We start from the raw sequence: 9154 nt of genomic DNA on the forward strand, positions 1-9154 counted from the left end.
TCTAAATGCTTCATGTTGTTACTGAGATCTGTTGATTGCTTAGGGGTTGATGTGGCCTCTTTCTGAGCTGAAGAAATGTGTGCAGGGAGTGCTGTCTCATAGGAGGAGCTGAGGACAGCAGATATTGAAAGCCAAATCAAATGTCACGTAAAAAAAAACTACTAATAAAACTACTAATAAAACTACTAAAAAACTACTAAAAACTACTAATAATCTGATTACACTGAAAACACTGATAATCTACAGTAAAGGTATAATGTGATGTTTATTATTTTTGATAATTACCAATCAAAGCAGTAACAAAAACTTTCCTGCTGTGGTTTGCACAATGTGATATTCAAACAGTACAAACAGATGATCATTTGTGTAATTCTCATCTTGTTCAAATGCAGTCTGTGTCACTAGGTGTTTCTGGATGTATGCGATTAGCATTCACCCTCACACACACGCAAATGCACAGAAACAACTTAAAAGCCTGTAGAGAGGCAAGGTCTGACACGGTCCAAAAAGTGGCAACTATCCCCAAGCTCTGCCACAACTCTTCTTTCCTCGCTGCCCTGCACAGTGTTTTAGTTTTGGGCTTATTTCTCGTCATCCAATTTGTGGCCTGTTTCGAGCTTGAGATACTTAACAATACTTCCACCAAACTAGATATTGAAAAGCCTCTTTGCATCAATGAAATGTGAGTTTCGGCTTCCACTAGTGAGCCCCAGTTTTTAAGATATTATGACAATATAAGACAAACACAGAACAATGTCCTAACAAAGGGAAAAATGGGCACATGAACACTGCACCAAAAAGAAATCTTCAATTCCTGGATCTGATATAGGACAGCTATCTTACTCCCTCCTTTCTGAATGCCCAGTCTAGGAGGAAGAACATTTGCTGTAAATAAACTTGACTTAGGGGGGTTTATTGTTTTCTTGTGAGTTACAACCAAGCTCAATATTCATCAACTGGAAGTCTGTAAGCCCTCTGGACTTCATAAGGATTCTGCACATACAGAGAGAAAAGACTAATCAAAGAGTTAATGGATTAGACAGACTAATTAAATGGCAATAACTAAGGACCAAAGCAGTGCTCTGTCACAGCTTCTTGCAGTGACCTTAGGCAAATCCCTTAATCTGCATGGCTTGGTTTCTTTGTGCAGTCACAGATCCAGATGAGGAAAATAAATTTAATCACCAAAAGGTCTTCCATTCTGGTGGTAATAAAAACCACACAAACATCTATGATAGACAAATACCTATAAACACTAGATTTTTATTTACTTTTTAGAAGCAGGAGAGCTAAAATCATTATAGGCATAATGGAGCAGTTCAACACTATGTGAAATGCTCATAATTGGAATGCTAAAATAAGTTCAATGTGCTTTCCAGGTCAGTCTCATTTATTACAAGCCCAGGACGAAATCACTATAGTGTGTAGGTACAACATTTTCATTTTATAGAACTCTCTCAGCACCCAATTTACTTTGTGGGTTACACTGTAATTAAAATAATTTCCATACAAACAGAAGTGTGGATAAATGTAGAAAATTTGCTAGCAAAAAGTTGAGAAACCTTGAAAAAAATCACTGCTCACCAGAACATGGTATAATAAATAATCTTTGTAACTTGTTATTTCATTAACTGTTAAACTGAGGAAATAAGTAGTTCAATTCTGGGAGTTTGGGCAATTGGGGGAATTTTCTGGCAATGGAAGAACTGAGAAAGAACATCATTTTTAGAGGAGAAATGGTTCTGTTAAACAATGTTTCAGAGTCACTAAAAAGAAAGGAATATCCATACACTTCAATCCAAAGACAGACAATCTTTGCGAATATGAAGGAGGAAAAAACCTACCACTGCATGTCTCTTCATCTGTGTCTATATCTAAGTTCACCTGCAGTAAAAACACAAAAGTGGAAAAATAGATTAAAATATATTAATTCCATTCTTTTTAGTACAAACTGGGGAAAAGCAGAGAAAAGCATTAAATTTCCTCCTTTGTCACTTCCCTTCTCCCCTACATTTTTCTAGGAAAGCACATGATTATTTTTTTGAAATGCAAAACCCAAAGGAAATATTTTCAAGTGTAGGGAAAGAATTTCTACTGTTGTAGTTGCATACCAACTACGATGAAGAGAAAGCTCAAACTGAACAGCAACTTCTTGAGGAATTTGGTGGGAAGCTGAAGAAGTAAAGTTGTCATACAAAAATCAATATAAATTAATTTGCAGCTTTGCAAAGACTACATATTACACAGACACAGCATTTGTTGCAAGCAAAGGAGAGCCGGATCTTTCTATTTTGATATTAATGATCATCTGAATGGAAAATTAAAAAAGCTAAGAATTATGACATTTTTGATATTTTATCTGGGACATTTCACTACTGCTTTTACCAGGCTGATGTCCCTTGAAAAATGGTCTAAATTATGTAACATACCACAAGAAGAGTTGCTTCTTATTTCAGGTAACACTCTGAATAAATGCATGGGGTGAGAGTCAAAAGACTTTCCCAGTCTATGTGTAAATGGAGGATTTACTATATGCATTGAGCAGTTTTCTGCATTTCTATGCAGTAATCACAGATGCTCTTAGTTCATTTTTTCTAAACTGATTTTACACTATTTTCTTGCTCAACCTTTACACTCTAATAGTACGTACTCACTAAAACTTGGAAAGAGATTTGGATGATGACGCTCTCATTCCTTTTTCTCACAGGTGTGAAAGAAATACACTGACAAATTGCAAATACTTTGTAAATGCATAAAACAAAATTGTAAGTCATGTTCTACTCATAATCCCCACCTTGAAGAAAATCAAAGAAAACCTCACCTTCGCTTTTTCAGATAGACCAAGATCATTTCCATCAGAGCCACCAGCTTTCCAGTTCTCATTCATGACTGTCTGTAGATAGACACGTAGAAATATTCACATGCATGAAACAGAACCAAAATCACAGTCAAAGCTCCTACTGATTTACACAAACAGATCCTTTATGGTGCATTTCAATTTTTATAAAGACTGAATGCAATGATGCTGAAAATAGAACATATGTAGCTAATCCTCTGAAATCCTACACAGGATCAGACCGAATCAATTGTAGCAAGAGTATAAGTAATCATAACAGGCCTAAAAAGCAGCATTTAGAACAAAAGCATTGTTTTCAATAGTATTTTTTTCCTTTCTTTCTTCAGGGCAGCTTTAAAGGTTATGGTGGCCAACTTACCGCATCAAAGTCTCCTCCCATTACTATTATAGCAGCTTTTCTAATGCATTCTACTATTGCCATATTTATTTCTGAAACCACTAGTGTGACAAAAACATGAAGTCATGGCTGAAACTTTCTTTTTGTAGCAACAAAAGACAAGTATTAAGATGTTCTATTACATAAAGGATAACAGAAGCTGCACATTGCTTTATGGGGCAGAAAGCCAATTCGAAGTGGCTAAGGAAAGAGACCCAAAGGCTGTCTATCCCAGTGAGGCAATCATATTCATATGAAAAATGGCAACAAAGATTTTTGTCATTATTGTTATACAATCAACTGACAGAATGTGATTGTTTTAAAAGCCTTGCTTGATTCTACCTCAAAGGCATGTGTTAGTAAGGAGGAAAACAACAGCTTTTTCTCTTTGACTGAGGCCTGGCAGCCCCATCATTTGAAGTCATTGAGTGCGTGGCTCTGTCTATTGCAAAAATGACCTGCTACTTCTTTTTTAATAAGAACCTTAATGAAGATAGGGTTTTTTTCTGTTTGTTGGTGGTTTTTTGTGTGTTTGTGTTTTTGTTTTTGTTGTTTTGTTTCGTTTTGTTTTATTACAGGCAAGATCACAGCTTTATTATTTGTTATTCAGGCAAGAGGGTAGTTCTTAACAAGTGGACTCGGATTTCCATCTTGCTCTCTCCAGATGATGCCTGTGGCTTTCCTGTCCCTACACATTCAATCCCTAATCTCATAGGTTTCAGAAGATTAAAAAGACCTCTGGTTTGCCAACTGTTTTCTTCAGGTAGCTGAAACAATCTAGCTTTAATAACGCAGGATTCAATACTTGCTAAAACCCTCCAACAAAGCAAATCTGTGCATGCTGGCATTCATACTCTCAAGCCTTTTTCCCTTTTGCCAACCCCTACCATTAACCGCAGTCTTCAGTGAAAACCTAACAATGGTCTTTGCAGGGCTCCTTATTTATTAGTCAGATTATGGGGGCTCTGCAAATGCCACTGCCAAATGTGATCCCTGCAGGTGCCTCTGTAAGCATTACACACTTGGGTAGTATTTTAAATATTTGCCTCAGATGGGATAATACCATTAGCCTCTAACATTTAGACAGTATATCTCCCCCCACACTTTTTTTTTTTTCTTTAATCTTCTTGAATGTGATGCTTGTCCACACGGACAAATGTTAATTCATTACCTCATTCTCATTTGGCATCTGTGGTGGGAGGCGCACTGATATTTCTTTGCTTCTTCCAGGTGAGCCACCCTGCTTATCTCTGTTTGAGAACTCAGAAGTAGAAAACGTTTTTCTTAAAGACTTTTTACATCCTTGAAGTGTTTTCCCCTCTTCCTCTGTAAGGAGAATCACACCACTTCAGATAACACAATACAACATCCAAGAAAAAGAAAAACATGAATTTCATTAGATCTAATACTGACTTTTACATATTCATTTCTCTTCTCATGCTTGGAGCCTCCATGATATACATCTATTTTGCAATCTTTATCATAAAGCTGAATACGCAGTTTGAACTTCCAGTGCACAGAGAATGACCTATTCCTTGATACCAACAGATTCATCATCTCAAAAGTTTATGCAATATATAGAAAACTTGATATACCTTCACATACCTGATGGATTACTTTCTTATCAGGCACGAGAAAAGACTTTGTTTTTTATCATAGCGCAGTGATTATCCGGCCCCCCAAAAATGTGTATTTTCTACCTCAATATCTTTGTATCACCAAGACTTACAAACAGCCATATGCCAGTCATATTTAGCTGTCAGAAGTTTAGGTCCTGAGACTAAAGATTAAATACTGATGTTCAAGCAAGGTTCCCTTAGGGGATTCCTCTGGCCTTCAAAGAGGGACTAGGAAAACAGTCCCTCAGAATTACGACATGGCTAGGCCATCATCAAACAAAAACTCAACAGTACAGATTTAGCTAAGAGCTGATCAGAGATCAAGACAAATATATGCACAGAAGTTTGGATTTCCAAACTCATGCTGAACAGTTGTTTTCCTACAAAATAGAGAAAAAAAAAAAAAAAAGAAAAAAAAAAAAAAAAAACTAATAATGGCCAAAATAGAACTGCCTTTTTATTTTAAAAAAAAATCCATTATCAAGTATGGAGCAGTTATAGTACAATAAATTCAAGTGAATTTCACACTACATGTTCTTAATGAAAAATAAATGCTGATTTTAACAGCGTTTCTTGGGTTTAGCTTGAAAAATCTACTTTATAACAATAAGAAACACTGCAGTGCATTTCTAAAGCATAATTATACATTATAGGCTTTAAAGGAATTCTTGTGGAGAGTCTTAATGATGCCCTTGGGGTTAGTACATTCAGCAGTCCACTTTCCCAAAGACGTATTAATCCCCATGGACAGCTCTGTGCCACGGTTACTATGACTCACCCAAAGGGCTGGCATTCTGGACATAACCTGAAGTCCACACTCACAAAAGTCAAGGTTCATAAAAAGTAAATTGCGCTAGATCAGAACAGCCTAGCAAACAGTTCTGCTCTCAGACCACAGATGGATCCTCTGAATAATTCCTAAATCCCAGGTCTCTTGATATGACATCTGGCTTCTCCTTGCTTTTTTAGCAAGCACTTTCCTAAAACAATATTTGGAAACAGCACTACATATGTGCAATGTCTTCTTCCCACACGTTCTCTTTTTCAAGCCATGGAAATGAAGCTGTATTATATCCAAAACCCTCTTTTAAACTCTTGACAGGTAAAGTGATCATCCACTAATTGAAGATGTTCTTATTGTCACCCTATTTTATAGGAAGAACTAGAAGAGTTGCTCAAAAAGTTTCAAACTTGTGTTATTACAAACGTAAATAAGATGAACTTCCCATTTCATACTAGGAACTGAGAAGTTTTACATTTAAGATTGACAAGACACAGAAGGATGTTAATGTCTTTATGCAGCCAAATGTGTGCGGCCCTATAGAGCAACTGACTATAGGGGTTGAGGGGCCAGTATCCTCACTGTGCACATTTAGGGGGCCTTCACTATGAAACCTGAAAGAAAGCTCCTGGAAGCCATATACGTTTCTCATCACGATCAAGACAGAGGCAAAAGGAATCATCAATGTGTATGATCAGCATCATAACTCGAATACCAATATGCTCTGAATAAGCATAAGATTCCTGCACAAACCAGTGCCTGTCATGGGTGGCACTGTGGTCATGCTTCTGGGCTACAATCAGACCCACCTTCTCCAAAGTGTAGACTCTGAATACTCCAAACAGAAGAGTATCACTTAACATCAGAAGGCATATGACACATGGTTGAGCAGTCATAATTAGACAGCACACATAAGCCCACTAATTTGTTTTATTACATTATATATTTTCTGGACAGCTGAGCTATTGTCACGGATAAAAGGCTGATAGATTAAGTGAGCTAACGAGAAATCAAGAGCGTTCACAGCATTTCTGTGCCACTCACTCACCCGAGACTACAGCTAGAAGCACTATATCCCTTTTCTGAAGAGATGAGCCTTAAGCAGCTGTCAGAAACTTTTGGTTAAGACCTTTGCAGCACTGTTGGGTTGGATAACATAAAACATCATATTTGATGAAACATCCACAACTGCAATTTGATACTAGATTCACGACTGCAAGTAAAGAAAATTTAAATGAAAAATGTGAGCAGCACAAAGCAGCTGTGAAACGCATGCTGCAGACAGACTGCCAGCCATGCAACCCTGTGCATGATGAGCCTGTACCACATGAACAGGTGGGATGGGATGTAGGTGAACCAAACCTAATGCTGCGAACACAGCCAGTGAGGCCCACCCTACAAGTGTCTGAAGTAAGCACTGGTACCTACAGTTTCTCACCCTGCATCACGTAACCGGCTCTCTTGAAGGAGCAACAGTTCTGGTCTCAAAAATATATGTATATTAAAAATAACACAAATTGACCTAAATCTAAAGAAACTGCAATTTGCAGAGGAATATCATAGTTTTATTCCTTTGATGGTGTTCTCATTTCCAACCCTTTCTGTCCCTACTTTTGCAAGAGAATGGGAAGGAGAAGGGGTCAGATGTAAACCAGCAGAAGACTCACTCAGCCTACCCCTGGCCAAGTGATAATTAGCTCATTAGTCACAGTCACAGTTCACAACCTGCCAAGACCTGCACATACAACACCGGCCTTTATCACAGGTGACAACGTAAATAAATAAATACGGGTACAAGCACAATAAAAAGTAGCAGAACGTGGAAATGATGCAAAGATTCATATATTCACTCCACAGGCAGTTTTTCAATTTTACTTTTTAGAAACTCCACTGTCACTACCACAACAATGAAATAACAAGCAAGCTTAGGTCTCTAGAAAAGTAAATCTCAGTCCCTCAAGAGTAATATCCATCATAATTGTGTGTCACTGAAAGGTATGCTGCAGACTTCAGAAACATTTCTATCAGAGAGTATATCCAGCTTGATACATCCTTTCTGGCCAGCTATCTATCCTTTCTATTGCCTAAAATTCTCTTTGTCTTCCGATTTGGAGAGAAACCTTTTGAAAACATCCAGTGATCACCCATATATTTCAAGCAGTGGAGACACTTATCACAAAGCCAGAGAAGAGAGCTATCAGGAGTATCAGGAAAAACTTCCTGTCAGTAAAATCTATTAGATGAAATAGGAGCCCCAGAAGAATGATAGAAATCCCATGGTTTAAAACATTTCATAGCAAGACCAGACATGGCAATCAATAATATGCTGTAGAATACCTAGCTTGGGACAACATGCTGGTCTAAACGATAGCAGCTACCAGGTATTTCCCTCCTCCTTCAATTCAATCAATGAATTCCAAAAATGTTTATAAATAATTGGCTGAGAATGAAAATAAGGCCCTTTTTAACTAAAACAAAATTAATACAACAAAGCTACTATTGTAAGCTCTAATTTGCTTCTTGTCCTCCATGCACTGGACAGAGGGCCAGCAGAAGGCCTGTGAATCCCTTAAAGCCTTTCCAAGTTATGCTTTGATGGAACACCTGGGATTCAAACAACACAGCGCCTTTGTGCAGGGCTCCTGAACAAAAAAGTAATTTTACTCACGGAGGAATGGTAACTGAGTACAAGAGGTGCATGGTACTGAGGTACAGAGGCACGGTAGAGAGGTCAAGAGCATGAATTTCAATTTCATTTACTGTCTCAAACACATCAGCAAACTGCCGCATTTAAAAGCATGAACAAACCCTGTCACTGAAATGTTCCCATAAAATACCACTTTGGGATGTTCAACAGATGGAGACAGAGAAGGAGAAGAGCCTGGATTTACCTATTTGCAGCTATGTATACTGTTATATGGCACTGAGATAATTTACCCTAAATGCCAACCCAGAAGAAAAAAACAGATTTAAAGCCTGAAAATCCAATTTGTTGGGAGGATAAGTTTTAAAGCTTTCTTTTTCTTTCTTTTCTTTCTTTCTTTCTTTCTTTCTTTCTTTCTTTCTTTCTTTCTTTCTTTCTTTCTTTCTTTCTTTCTTTCTTTCTTTTCTTTCTTTTTTAATAATTCATCCAAACCAGCTCCCAGATATAATTCTGCAGTACCTCAATCTAAATTTGCAGCCTCCCCCTGCTTGTGTAGTGCACACTGAGAACAGAACTTGGTGTTTTCAGTTACTTAACCAAGCAAATCTGCTCTGATTTACATTCTTGAGCTATCTTCCTGTTCCCATGTATTTAAAGGCATAAATCACTGTAAACCAATGCAGAGTTTGTCCAACTTTTCATGACAAACAAAAAACCCAATTACCCCACGTAGTACATAGCAGGAGGATTTCAGAATTAGGCACCTATATGTCTGTCCCAGTACACCTCAAGCACTTGAGCAGTAATCTAGTGCTCTTTTAAGAGCATTATGGTATCCTGTCTAGCCTCCTGCTGCTACTCAGAAAGGCGGTGGATT

The sequence above is a fragment of the Netta rufina genome (genome assembly GCF_964035555.1).
Source record: "Netta rufina genome assembly, chromosome: 5".
Classification (NCBI taxonomy): Eukaryota; Metazoa; Chordata; class Aves; order Anseriformes; family Anatidae; genus Netta; species Netta rufina.